Below are 13,422 nucleotides of genomic sequence, written 5' to 3'. Positions count from 1 at the left end.
AAACTTACTCCATGATCCCGTTTACTTTCCCTCTTCCCCCACAAGCACCAAGACCACGTTTCATTCCTCTGTGAGTCCCCAGAAATAAGCAGAGCACTTGGCGTTAAGTCTTAACAAGCGTTTGATGAATGAGTATCTGACTGCACCTCCTTTCCTACCTGGGGGCACCAGAAGACTCTGGCATCCTGCTGATGGCGCCTGTTCCAAACCTCTGCGTCAGACTAGCCCACGTCCCTAAACTCTGGACACAGCATCTGCAACAGAGGTAAAGCAGAAGAGGTGAAGGTCGGGTCGGGGCATGAAGATACCGCCACCCATGTGCACACATACCTATTTATATGCTGCCAAAATGTTGCTCTGCCCTTTCCCATGGATATGCATTACTGTTTTACCCCCAAGCTCACGAGGTTTCTATGAGAAAAAAACCATTATTGTGACTTGTTCTGCTCTATTTTGTATCAAGATAAATAAATAACAGAGTTTATCAAAACCCTACCCCAGCAACAGGAGATTATTATGCTTTTCAACAAACTGACCCACCATCGTTTTCCAGCATTTATGATATGCTGCAAGTAAGTGCCTGGCACTCAGAAAGCTCAAGGTTCCAGCAACAGTTGTGTGGCCTTGGATAAGGAACACAGGGAGACTCTTTGTCCTCTGGTTTCTTCAGTGAATTAAGGGAGAGAATGGTATATTCAATGAGTATGAAGAAAGCTTAACATTAGTCTGCATGAAGCTCTTTGAAATGCAGGAAGGGCACTCCAGTGTATAAATTTAACACTTACCCTACTGTTCACTCAGAACCCTTGTCTGAACTTTTATAAAATCTCTCTGTACATACACACACACAAATATATTTAAAATTGCTTAATTGCTTTTAAAAATTTTAAGTAAACACACTGAAATGATTACAAGGCATCTGTATAATGTATACAATGCATGCCTGCCACGATAAGAGCCATTTGAGAAACTAAATGACATCAGTGAAAGAATAGCAATGAGTCGATTGACGAAATATTGCATTAGCAATGGCCTCAGAACCGGTATGACGCTAACCGAATGCTTTTTCCTTTCTTTGTAATTTAATCATTTTTCAGTTAAATTAATTTTTAAAAATTCACTTAGATAAGCCACCTTTGTTAAACACACACACACACACACACACACACACACACACGCTCCAGGTATAGGTGGAATAAAAGACAAACGGCACTCATGTTATGACTCTCTACCTCCACTTTATTTTGGAAATGGACAACATCCTGTTTCATTTTTCTATATCTGCCAAGGATTTTCCATAACTCCTTCCTGCTAAAGTATGATGTCAAGGGCTCCCAAGTACCCTAAGACAGAGACCCAGTCACCACGATACAGATACAAAAGTGCAGCCATGAGAGGCTCCACAGTGTGTCTTTTTTTTTCTTCAAATTTCTTTTAATATAAACAAACTGGCTGAGAAGGTAGCTTTGCAAAGGTAGCCACTCTGGGAAGAGTGCTGACAAGCCCGCCCCACACGTCTGTGCTTGGGCTTGCTGGTAGAGCTTATTCCCCACAAAGCCAGGAAATCGAGGACTGAGCATGGTTAAGTCATGTTTTAAGAATGTTCTCTCATTATCCTGACTCAGAGAGTGCAGTGAGCCACAGAAGGAAGGCTGTACAGTGATACCTTCTATTCTGTCTGGTTTTCAACAACTGCCTTCCACTGTACTGATGGCTGAAGCCTGATGCCACGGAGGCTTATGGCTTCACAGCTTTTTCCAGGGCTGGAGCAAGCCTGTCTTCTCCCGTTGATGTTTTTAAGCTGTGTAGCTAGGGGTTATGCTCAGTGAAGGAGAGGAGGGGGGCAGAGGAGCATCTAGGAGAGGTGAGCAGAAGCACAGATGGGACTAACCTGGGAAGAGAGGAGAGAACCAACGACAAAAATGATGAGCCCAGAAATTTGTTTGGGAAAATAGAAATCTGAGAGCTGTGGTTTTGTAAACCACTCTGACTCTTAATGAGAAAGGCATAGAAATGAGGAAATGGGGATGAAGAGGGAAAAGAGGGAAGAAGAGAGGCGAGGAGAGCAAGAAAGGAAGGAAGAGTGGGGGAGTAAAAGGAGCAAGACTCAGGGTGACAGAAAGGCATCGCCAAGGACATTACCGGGACATGAACTGTCGAGAAACTGAAGTTAAAAATCAGGAATATGCTATCCACTCTGGGACCCCTGGTCATGTCAATGTCCTGGAACAAGGAGAAGTATCTTTGATAATTCATCTCTAATCAGCTTTTATTGTGCCAATGGACAAGCATGTGCTTGAATGACATTTTGAAGGTTCCTCAATGCTGGACTAGAGGTCATGAGGTCATAACTACCAGTTATGTGGTCCCTTTCTGCAGCCGGGTCACAAGAGACACGGGCAAGCAGAAGTGGACAACTACTTGTAAGCAGTAAATGGATTTCTCCCACTATATTTCTCTCTCTGATTGATTTTGGCTTCAAAGGTAATTTGCCCCGGGCTGGGAACATAATTTCCCCTCAGAGTTACAATGTCAAACGTCCACTTAATGAAGGTCCACAAGTTGCTCAGTGCTCGTGCCTCCCTGCCCTTCTGAGAAGGATCTTTGTTTGGCCTGAGTATGTATTTGCCCAGAAGTACGTTTAATGGTCATGTGAGATCCCTGATGATGTCATGGCTTTCCAAGCCTGCCTCTTGCTCAGGGCTTGATAATCAGTCCACAAATCAAACTCTTGGCCAAACATATATGGCTTGAGTTTATCCAAAGTCCAAACAAACCAGATACTCCTTCTGGACAGAAGTCAAATTCTTTCCTTTGGCAACAACTTCTCAGAAATTCAGGAAAGCAGTATGTTTTATGTTCTCAAAGTTTTTATAATCACATCCAATCTTGTATCAGATGCATCAGTTGCCATAATGAGGGTTTTGAAAAGTCTGAAGCTTCCAAAATGGATAGAGAAATCAAGCCTGTTTGAACTTTTGAGAAACACCTCAGCACTGTAGGATCCAAAACTTTAATGAGTGCTCCCTCTCTTTGTAAAAGAGCACAATAGACCAGCTACCATTCCAAATAAGAAAAATTCTAAGTGATCCTCCAAAGGACATCCTTTTGATTAGTATTATTACAGGGAGTTTGCCAATCTCTATTAAAGTCTACATTATTCCACAAGAGAGTCAGATCTCAAATATTTGGTGATAAACACAAAACAGGCATTACTAAATTTCATATAGCTCATGGATGTCTGCAAGCCCCAAATTGGATTCACCCCCACCATTAGGGATGAGGTCATAAAATGTCAGTCTGTGAAATTCAGGATAAAAAACATCAACATAAAATAAACCATCATGCTATTAGTGATGTAAGATTAACGTTTTAAAGAAATAACAAGCCTAGAGAATACTATGAAAAATTATATGCCAATAAATTGGACAATGTAGAAGAAATGGACAACTTTCTAGAAAAATACAACCTTCTAAGACTGACCCAGGAAGAAACAGAAAATCTGAACAGACCAATTACCAGCAATGAAATTAAATTGGTAATCAAAAAACTACCTGAAAACAAAACTCCTGGCCCGATGGCTTCACAGCTGAATTTTATCAAACATTTAAAGAAGAGCTAATACCCATCCTCCTTAAAGTTTTCCAAAAGTAGAAGAGGAGGGAGTACTTCTAAACTCATTCTGTGAGGCCAGCATCACTCTAATACCAAAACCAGACAAAGACAACACAAAAAAAGAGAATTACAGACCAATATCCCTGGTGAATATAGAGACAAAAATCCTCAACAAAATATTAGCAAACCAAATTCAAAAATACACCAAAAAGATCATCCATCATGACCAAGTGGGATATATTCCAGGGATGCAAAGATGGTACGATATCCAAAAATCAATCAATATCATTGTCTTACTAATGGGTTTCAGCCCCTGACAAGTTCACTATGGATTCAATGTGACCAAAGAAACGACAGTAGAACGTTCTTGGGGTGAAAGGGTTATACCCAACTATATTCCCATGGTGGCAGGTCAATCACCAGAATTCCATCCACTCAGAGCAAGTCTGCATGCAGCAAGCCAGTCTCTGCCTCTGGGCCTCTCTACCACTGCAGCCATCTCAGTCTCTGTCTTCAGTGCTGCCACCACTCCTGTCTTGTCTCTGCTCTCCTGTATTCTTGCAGCTGTGCCACTGTGTTGCACAGAGCACTGGGAGGAGCTTTTTAATATATAGAGTCAGTAGCAATGTATTGCCTACACATGTGTAGTGAGCTAGCCAATCAGGGCCAGGTGAGAATCCTGGCCACAGGAACCTTCACTGTATCCACAATCATACATCACATCAACAAAAGGAAGGACAAAAATCACATGATTATCTCAATAGATGCTGAAAAAGCATTTGACAAAATTCACCAACCATTCATGATAAAAACTCTTAACAAAATGGACACAGGGGGTACATGTCTCAACATAATAAAAGCCACATATGAAAAACCCACAGCCAACATTACACTTAGTCACAAAAAGCTGAAATCTTTTCCTCTAAGATCAGGAACAAGACAAGGATGCCCACTTTCACCACTTTTACTCAACAGTACTGTAGGTCCTAGCCACAGCAATCAGATAACACAAAGAGATAAAAGGCATCTGTGGATAAAGTAAAGGTTCCTGTGGCCAGGATTCTCATATGGCCCTGGTTGGCTAGCTCACTACATATGTGTGGACAATACATTGTTATTGACTATATAAAGAGCTCCACCCAGTGCTCAGGGTGATACAATGGTATGGCTGCAAGGCTGCAGGAGAGCAGAGATGAGACAGGAGTGGTGGCAGTGCCAAGGACAAAGACTGAGATGGCTGCGGGTGCAGAGAGGCCCAGAGGCAGAGACTGGCTTGCTGCATGCAGACTCACTCTCAGTGGACAGGATTCTAGTGATTGACCTGTCACCGTGGTAATAAAGTTGGGTATAAACCCTTTCACCTGAAGGATGTTCCACTGTCATTTCGTGGTCTCATTGAATCCATAGTGAACTTGTCCGGGGCTGAGCTGAAACCCATTGGCAAGACAGCATCCAAATTGGTAAGGAAGAAGTTAAACTGTCACTGTTTGCAGATAACATGATAGTATACATAGAAAACCCTAAAGACTCCACCAAAAAACTGTTAGAACTAATAACTGAATTCAGCAAAGTTGCAGGATACAAATTAATACACAAAAATCTGTTCCATTCCTGTATACTAACAAAAAATTAGCAGAAAGAGGAATCAGAAAAACGACTCCATTTACAATTGCATCAAACAAAACAAAAATCTAGGAATAAGCCTAACCAATGAAGTGAAAGACCTTTACTCTGAAAACTATAAGACACTCATGAGAGAAATTAAAGAAGACACCAATAAATGGAAATCTATCCCATGCTCATGGATAGGAAGAATTAATATTGTCAAAATGGCCATCCTGCCCAAAGCAATCTACAGATTCAATGCAATCCCTATCAACATACCAACAACATTCTTCAATGAACTAGAACAAATAGTTCTAAAATTTGTATTGAACCACAAAAGACCCCAAATAGCTAAAGCAATCCTGAGAAGGAAGAACAAAGCTGGGAGATTATGTTCCCTGACTTCAAGCTCTACTACAAAGCCACATTAATCAAAACAATTTGGTACTGGCACAAGAAAAGACCAACAGAACAATGGAACAGAATACAGAGCCCAGATATAAACCCAAGCATATATGGTCAATTAACATATGATAAAGGGGCCATGGACATGCAATGGAGAAACAACAGCCTCTTCAACAACTAGTGTTGGCAAAACTGGACAGCTACATGTAATAGAATGAAACTGGATTATTGTCTGACTCCGCTCACAAAAGTAAACTTGAAATGGATCAAAGACCTGAATGTAAGTCATGAAACCATAAAACTCTTAGAAGAAAACATAGGCAAAAATTTCTTGAATATAAACATAAGCAACTTTTTCCTGAACACATCTCCATGGACAAGGGAAACAAAATCAAAAATGAATAAATGGTACTACATCAAATGTAAAAGCTTCTGTACAGCAAAGGATACCATCAGCAGAACAAAAAAGCATCCTACAGTATGGGAGAATATAATTGTAAATGACACCTCCAATAAGGGGTTAACATCCAAAATATATAAAGAGTCCATATGCCTCAACACCCAAAAAGCAAATAACCTGATTTAAAAAATGGGCTGAGGATCTGAACGCTTTTCCAAAGAAGAAATTCAGATGGCCTACAGGCACATGAAAAGATGCTCCACATCACTCATTATCAGGGAAATGTAAATTAAAACTGCAATGAGATATCACCTCATGCCAGTTAGGATGGCCAACATAGAAAAGAATAGGAACAAATGCTGGTGAGGATGCAGAGAAAGGGGAACCCTCCTACACTGCTGGTGGGAATGTAAACTAGTTCAACCATTGTGGAAAGCAGTATGGAGGTTCCTCAAAAACCTAAAAATAGAAATACCATTCGACCCAGGAATTATACTCCTAGGAATTTACCCTAAGAATGCAGTTTCCCAGTCTCAAAAAGACATATGTACCCCTTTGTTTATCGCAGAACAATTTACAATAGTCAAGAAATGGAAGCAACCTAAGTGTCCATCAGTAGATGAATGGATAAAGATGTGGTACATATACACAATGGAGTATTATTCAGCCATAAGAAGAAAACAAATCCTACCATTAGCAACAACATGGATGGAGCTAGAGGGTATTATGCTCAGTGAAATAAGCCAGGCAGAGAAAGACAAGTACCAAGTGATTTCACTCATCTGTGGAGCATAAGAACAAAGCAAAAACTGAAGGAACAGAACAGCAACAGACTCACAGAACCCAAGAATGGACTAACAGTTGCCAAAGGGAAAGGGACTTTGGGGGGGAGGGGAAGAGAGGGAGAAGGGGAATAAGGGGCATTACGATTAGTATACATAATGTAGTAGTGGGAGGGGCAGGCAGGGAAGACAGTATAGCACAGAGAAGACAAGTAGTGATTCTATAGCATCTTACTACGCTGATGGACAGTGACTGTAATGGGGTACATGGTGGGGACTTGATAATGGGGGGAATCTAGTAACCACAATGTTGCTCATGTAATTGTATATTAATGATACAAAAAAAATGCAATGAGATATCATTTCACACCAGCTAGGATGGCCACTGTCCAAAAGACAAGAAACAACAAATGCTATCAAGGAGGCAGAGAAAGGGGAACACTCCAACACTGTTGGTGGGAATGTAAATTGGTTCAGCCGTTGTGGAAAGCAATACGGAGTTTCCTAAAAAAACTAAAACTAGAAATACCATTTGACCCAGTAATTCCACTCCTAGGAATTTACCCAAAGAAAACAAGAGCCCTGATTCGGAAAGACACATGCACCCCTGTTTATTGCAGCACTATTTACAATAGCCAAGATATGGAAGCAACCTAAGTGTCCATCAATAGATGAATGGATAAAGAAGAGGTGGTATATATACACAATGGAATACTATTCAGCCATAAAAAAAGAAATCCTACCATTTACAACAACATGGATGGATCTAGAGGGTATTATGCTCAATGAAATAAGCCAGGTGGAGAAAGACAAATACCAAATGATTTCACTCATTTGTGGAGTATAAAACAAAGCAAATCAGAAGGAAGAAAATAGCAGTAGACTCATAGACTTCAAGAAGGGACACTTAGTGGTTACCAAAGGAGAGGGATGTGGGGGATGGAGAAGGGGATTAAGGGATAAAATAATCTGTAATCACAAAATAGGTAGGTAACAAGGACAGTAGTACAGCATGGAGAATACAATTAATGACTCTATAACATCTTACTACATTGATAGACAATGACCACAATGGAAGGGGTGAAAACTTGATAATGTGGGTGAATGTTGAACCACTGTGTTGTGTATGTGAAACCATCGTAAGATTGTATATCAATGATACTTTAATAAAATAAAACAAAAAAGAAATAACAAAGCTTGTCAAATGTTTTATAAATTTCTGAATGATGTACCTTGGTAGGTCTTCAGATCTCAGCAAGGAGAATTCAATCTATATAATGGAAATAATGATAGCAAATTTGTTGAGCAGCTATTATGTGGCAGGCACAATGCCAGAGACTTTTCATTTGCTACTTCATTAATCCTCACAAGCTGGTGTGGTGAGGAGGCCCTGACTATTCCCATTTTAACTCTGAAGATCTGGAAGTATGAAGGGGTATGAAAGGTGTTCACTATACTACAGCAAGTGCCACCCCAGGAATTGTAACACAGGGTTTCTCAATTCCAAACTATGCTGACAATGGCGTAAGTGGAAGAGAAATGGTCTCATGAAGCTGAGCAAAAAGGCAGTTAACTCAAACAAAGATGTGGTAAAAGTCCCCAAGAGCGTTGAGAATCCAAATCAGTCACCAATACTGAAACACCTCTGGGGAGAAGGAAGGTTATTCCTTAAGGCTTCCTCAGCCTACTAGAGACATCCCTAAAGAACACTCAAGTCCCTCTTGATCTAATTCAATATTCACCAAACCTTCTGATCTTTAATTTGATCTCCTGGGGTTGCCTTTTCCACCAGGAGGGAGTCCCTTGTGCACCTGACCAGGGCTGGTCAACTGCCAGTTTTATTCTCGAAATAAAATAATAATGTGTTCTGGTGGAGAACATTTAGTCTCTGCTGAATGGAATTATTGGGAATCAATTCCTAAAAAGATCCACTCTGAATGAGCTAAAACGGCATTTCTGATGCTACAAAATGAAGGACCCGATCCTGGGTCTTCAGTGACCTTCATCAAAATGTACACATAGTCCAGAGACTATGACACAGCCTACCAAGCCCTCTAGCCATCTTAATGACATCGATGTAGGCCACTTTTAATGAGTACCATTAAGAGACTGTCACATTGCACACCCACTGTCTGACCAAATAAAGCTATGGGATGAATGCAGAATGTCCCAATAGCCCACCATGGCATAGTCAATAGGCCATTAGCCAGTTTTTTAAATTAATCAGATGAATCCCCTGTACAATGGGGTTCTGGAGACTCCATGAAGCTTTAAAGCTCACATGCCCACAGTCCCCATTTTAGGAAAGCCACTCCTAGAGGTTCTTCCTGGAAACCTCCATGGCTCATGCTTGTGCATTGAATGGAGGCAATATCACCACATTGGCCTCGACTGATGAGAACAGAAACCCATCAGTCATGGCGACGATCAAGGTAAAAACAAGCGTGTTGTATATGAGGCAGGTCATCTGCTTCTGAGGCCACTGGGTTTCTGCTCATCAGGGGAGCTCCTGATAGCGAGAAAGTGACCTAGTTAGATTCTCTCTTTCAGGAAGAGGAACTATTAGGTGGACAAAGAGAGCAAGGGGTGTTCCAGATCAAGTGAGTAGCTGGCCCAGGCCTCCAGGGGGCTCTTGGGTATCCCAGTCCCAGAAATTTTGGGAGGCTTAGACTACATAGCTATCCCTCTGGTGACCTTACTTTTTGCACTGAATTAAATATTTCCTTCAAAAATATACTTGTGAAACTTAATCCATGGTCTACTTCTGAAATTTCATACTTGAAAATTTGCCTTTTGCAGAACTCTTAGAAACTAAAAAACTTAATGCTTTTTTGCAAACACCAAATATCTCAATCATTAGAACCCACATCTCTATCTACCAGGGACATTTTACAAGGAATAATGATGAGTAGAATCTTTTCCCATTGTGTTTCTTCCCCACTTCAATATTTCTCTTACTTAGCACTTTGCTTTTGAATGCTAGAACTATTCTTGTTATGTACATGCCAAGTTTAAGTTTACTCTTTAAACACTATAGTTGGAGTCGCTCAATAACTTTTTACAGGCTGACCTCCAGCACTCCCACCCTCTTTCAAGGGCACTATGATTCTTTTCGCGGAATTTAATTTTCAGAAATATTTGAAATGAGTTTAAAACTGAGATATGAAGTGACATCTCTAAACCTTATTTGAAAATCTTAAAATATCCATGGTTTACCCTCATGTGCATTAAATAAAAACTTAAAATGTGCCTCAGAATGTTAAGCTACTGATTATTGAGTGCTTACTACGTGCCAAGAATGGTGGTAAATGTTTTGTCCTCATTTAATCCCCACAGCAATGTTTCGAGGTAGTGTTATTTTCTACAGATGTGCAAGTGGAAGGGGACATATCTGGGTCCAGTATGTTCCAAGGTGCTTTTTACTAGTAGGCAGCATCAGGGCAGGGGGCACGGGGAGCCCTGCTCTTGAGCCCTGGCCTTCTGCTCCCCCTGCGTCCTTGGCACACCACTTCTCTTCAAAGATTTCAGCTGGGCTTCCACTACTTCCTCGGTTAATCATTAATGATTACTAACAATTATCATTAATAATTACAATTACTTTTATTTGAGGGAAGCTCTAGCTTCAACAGAACAAGTTCTCTACCTATCTTTTCACTGTTATAGTTTCAATCAGTGTCTTAAAGATTTTGCATGTTTAAGGATCTCCTTTTGAGAGGCAAAACCCTGGGGAGAGCTCTTAGGTCAGTACTTATCAGTTAATGCTTTGATAAGGATTCCCTGAGAGCCAGCTGAGAACAAGAACAGAACCTGCGTTGGGCCCCCAGAGGGAAAGGTACTGGAGAACTGGTGAAGGACCTATGAAGGGTGGATGACCAAGTGCCCCGCACCAAGACCGCACCTAAGTACATTTTATCTGGATTCTGCCCAGCTCAGGACATGCCTTAGGAGTCAGTGTGAAGTCTGCGAGGGCTGCTCAGTGAGCATCCCACTGTCTTGCCGAGCCGGGCCCTAGTGAAGAAGTGCTGAAGGAAGAAAAGCAGGACGGCAGCCCTGGGGGAGGGCAGAGGGAAAACCGGGGCCGAGGGTTCAGACTTCACTCCGCGGGCAGCGAGAGCTTCTTAGCAGGGGACCAAAGACACTAAACCTGTGCTGCTTACAGAATAAATGGCGGGGAGAGGGTATGGAAGACAGGGTCCCCGGTGTGTTTAGGATACACAATAATACTAAACAATAATCCAGTCATGAGGTCATGGAGCCCCATGCTAGGGTGGTGCTGATAATAAAAAGCAGGGTGACAAGCTGCAAGGGACTTGGACACCAACCGGGTTTAGGGGCTTGAGAAGACGTCCAAACCACAGACACATCACGCTGGGCGCTGGCGAAAGGTCCAAGAATTTCCATTCTCCTTTTTCCCCATTCTCTACCCAGTCAAAAATGCCCTGATTTGACATCAGTTGGCAAATTACTGAGTGCCTAAGAGTGCAAAATAAATGGAAGTCATCTTTGCCTATTAAAGTCATAGACAGAAACAAACCAGGCAGAAAGGTGTGACCAGCACAGGTTCTGACTCCTCCTTCCAAATCTGGGGGCCCTGGGCTAAACCTCTAGGAACCTCCTTCCTGAGGAAAGGCAGCCACGCTTACTGCTAACCGGGGGGTAACCGTGCGCGGGTCCCGGTGCTGCCGCTGACAGGGCGCCTCCCTTCGTCATCTGTTCCTTCCTTGTTACGCTGGAGCAGACATTTCTGGGATGCTCTGCTTGGCTCAACTCCAGGGCTGCGCTGTCTTTCCTCTACCCATAGGTCGCCTTTAATAGTATCTTATTCAATTAAAAGTATTTTCCCCTCTGGTTTCCTAACCACGTCCTTTATAAAACACAGCCCTGATCCAGGGCAGGAAGGATGACCCCGACATCTGGGTCTGGGCTCCGACGTCGAGACAAAGCCAATCGCCTCCTCCTCCGGCACTTCCTCTCCGCCCGCCGCCATCTCCGCTGTCCTCGGCGACCGCATCCCGCCTGGTTCCCACGGCAACCGGCCCGCGCCCCGCCCCGCCCCCAAGCCCGCGCGCGGGCCGCGTTACCAAGGAAACGGGAGGACGCCGGGCAGCCGCCCCATCGCCTCCTTCCCGGAAAGCCCGGCCGCCGCCGCGAAAAACGGCCTCGGCGGAGGAGGAGGAAGCGGGTCGGCAGAGGGAGGGGACAGCGAGCGGAGGAGGAGCCTCGGCGCCTTGCGCGGACGATGGCGGCTCCCCCGCCCCGGAGCCCGCGCGCGCCCAGCCCCTCGGCCCGGGAGCCTCTTGCCGCGGGGAAAGGACCGACGCGCCAGGTAACGGCCGGCTCCGCCCGCCCGCCACGCCCCGTTGCGACGGGCTGCCGCTCCTGCGCGGAGGCGGCCGGCAAGTAGGGCTACCGCCTCGCTGGCCGCTGCTAGGGGCCCGGAGGGAAATCGGGCCCGGAGCCTGGCGGCCCGGCGCTCGTCCCTTCCGGCTGGCCGCAGCTCCGGTTCCTAGCTGCCGCCGGGACAGGGCTGGGAGACGCTGGGATCCTCACCTGCGCGCTGGCAGGCGCCCCGCACCTCCCCTGCCTGCCCCGCAGACTGCCCGGGAGTGCAGGTGCGAAGTAGGTGTACACGGACCACGGCTTCTGGGGGCGAAACTGTTGACTGTTACTGTGGAGAGCATCGAATTGCTTGTCCATCCTGTGACATCGCCCTCATCCCCAAAGTTCCCCAATTGCACTCTGAATCCCTGTCTTCTGGGCTCGACGGTCCGTGTGTGACCGCCCATCTGTTTCATAGTTTCACAATAAAATGAAGAGTCACCGCTAAAGAGATTTCTTACAAGCCCTTTACAGCACCCCCACTCCTTGATTTCCTCAGCCGCTCGGCTTGAAGAGTCAAGTCATCTCCATCCTCAGTCCCCGTTCCTCCTCTTTCTCTTGGGTCACAGTATTCTTTCGGTGGAAGTGTTAGGACAGTTAAGCCTAAATCACTCATTTTGGTTGCTTATACTCAAGTCGTTTTCATATGTTACCATTTTAAAACTCTAGGGTCTTTTTTTTTTTTTTTACAGCTTAGATTTAAATCCTGTAATCTTTATTAGTTAACTGTGTAAAAGGATATGTTTTCCTGAACTTCTTCCAAGGATCTAATTGTGGAAAATGGGGAATTTATAAACCTAATTGTCAGGTAATATATATAGCCGTTTAGATTTTTAGTTCCAAAGGAGCTTCAGCCTAAAGAGAGACTTAAATTTGCATTACTCTTTATTGCTGAACCAATAAAATACTCACTTTAATGATATTCTAATATAAGAACATAGTGAGAAAATGGTAAGATGACTTGACTGTTATTAAAAAGAACTCCCATCAAATAAGTTTCTTTTGATAGATGTGGCCATAGAGCAGAAAGACAACATATATGATTTTTTCAGAGAACTGAAAAAAATATATTCTGCAAACAGATTCTGTACTTCCTTAGTCAGGGAAATTCAGTTTGAATTCACTGGAAGTTCACACTCGAGAGGAATACATATGTCACAAAGTTCTTAGAATATTCCTCATTGAAATTTCACAGATAGGTAGAATTTTGAAGCCAAGAAGAATCATTTTCTCTTG

The 13,422-nt window shown here is 43.3% G+C and overlaps 1 protein-coding gene across 1 annotated transcript in view; it reads left to right on the top strand.

Moving 5' to 3' along the window:
• Positions 1-11,993: 11,993 nt before the first annotated feature.
• MARCHF10 (membrane associated ring-CH-type finger 10) overlaps positions 11,994-13,422 on the top strand; it is an 82,649-nt gene continuing 81,220 nt past the window's right edge. The window contains 1 exon segment of the mRNA XM_073235741.1: positions 11,994-12,133. The gene's annotated coding sequence lies outside the window, so the exon portion shown is untranslated.

This window comes from Manis javanica, chromosome 4 (genome assembly GCF_040802235.1).
Source record: "Manis javanica isolate MJ-LG chromosome 4, MJ_LKY, whole genome shotgun sequence".
Classification (NCBI taxonomy): Eukaryota; Metazoa; Chordata; class Mammalia; order Pholidota; family Manidae; genus Manis; species Manis javanica.
The sequence above is the reverse complement of the archived record's forward strand: the minus strand, read 5'-3'. Positions and strand labels throughout refer to the sequence as shown.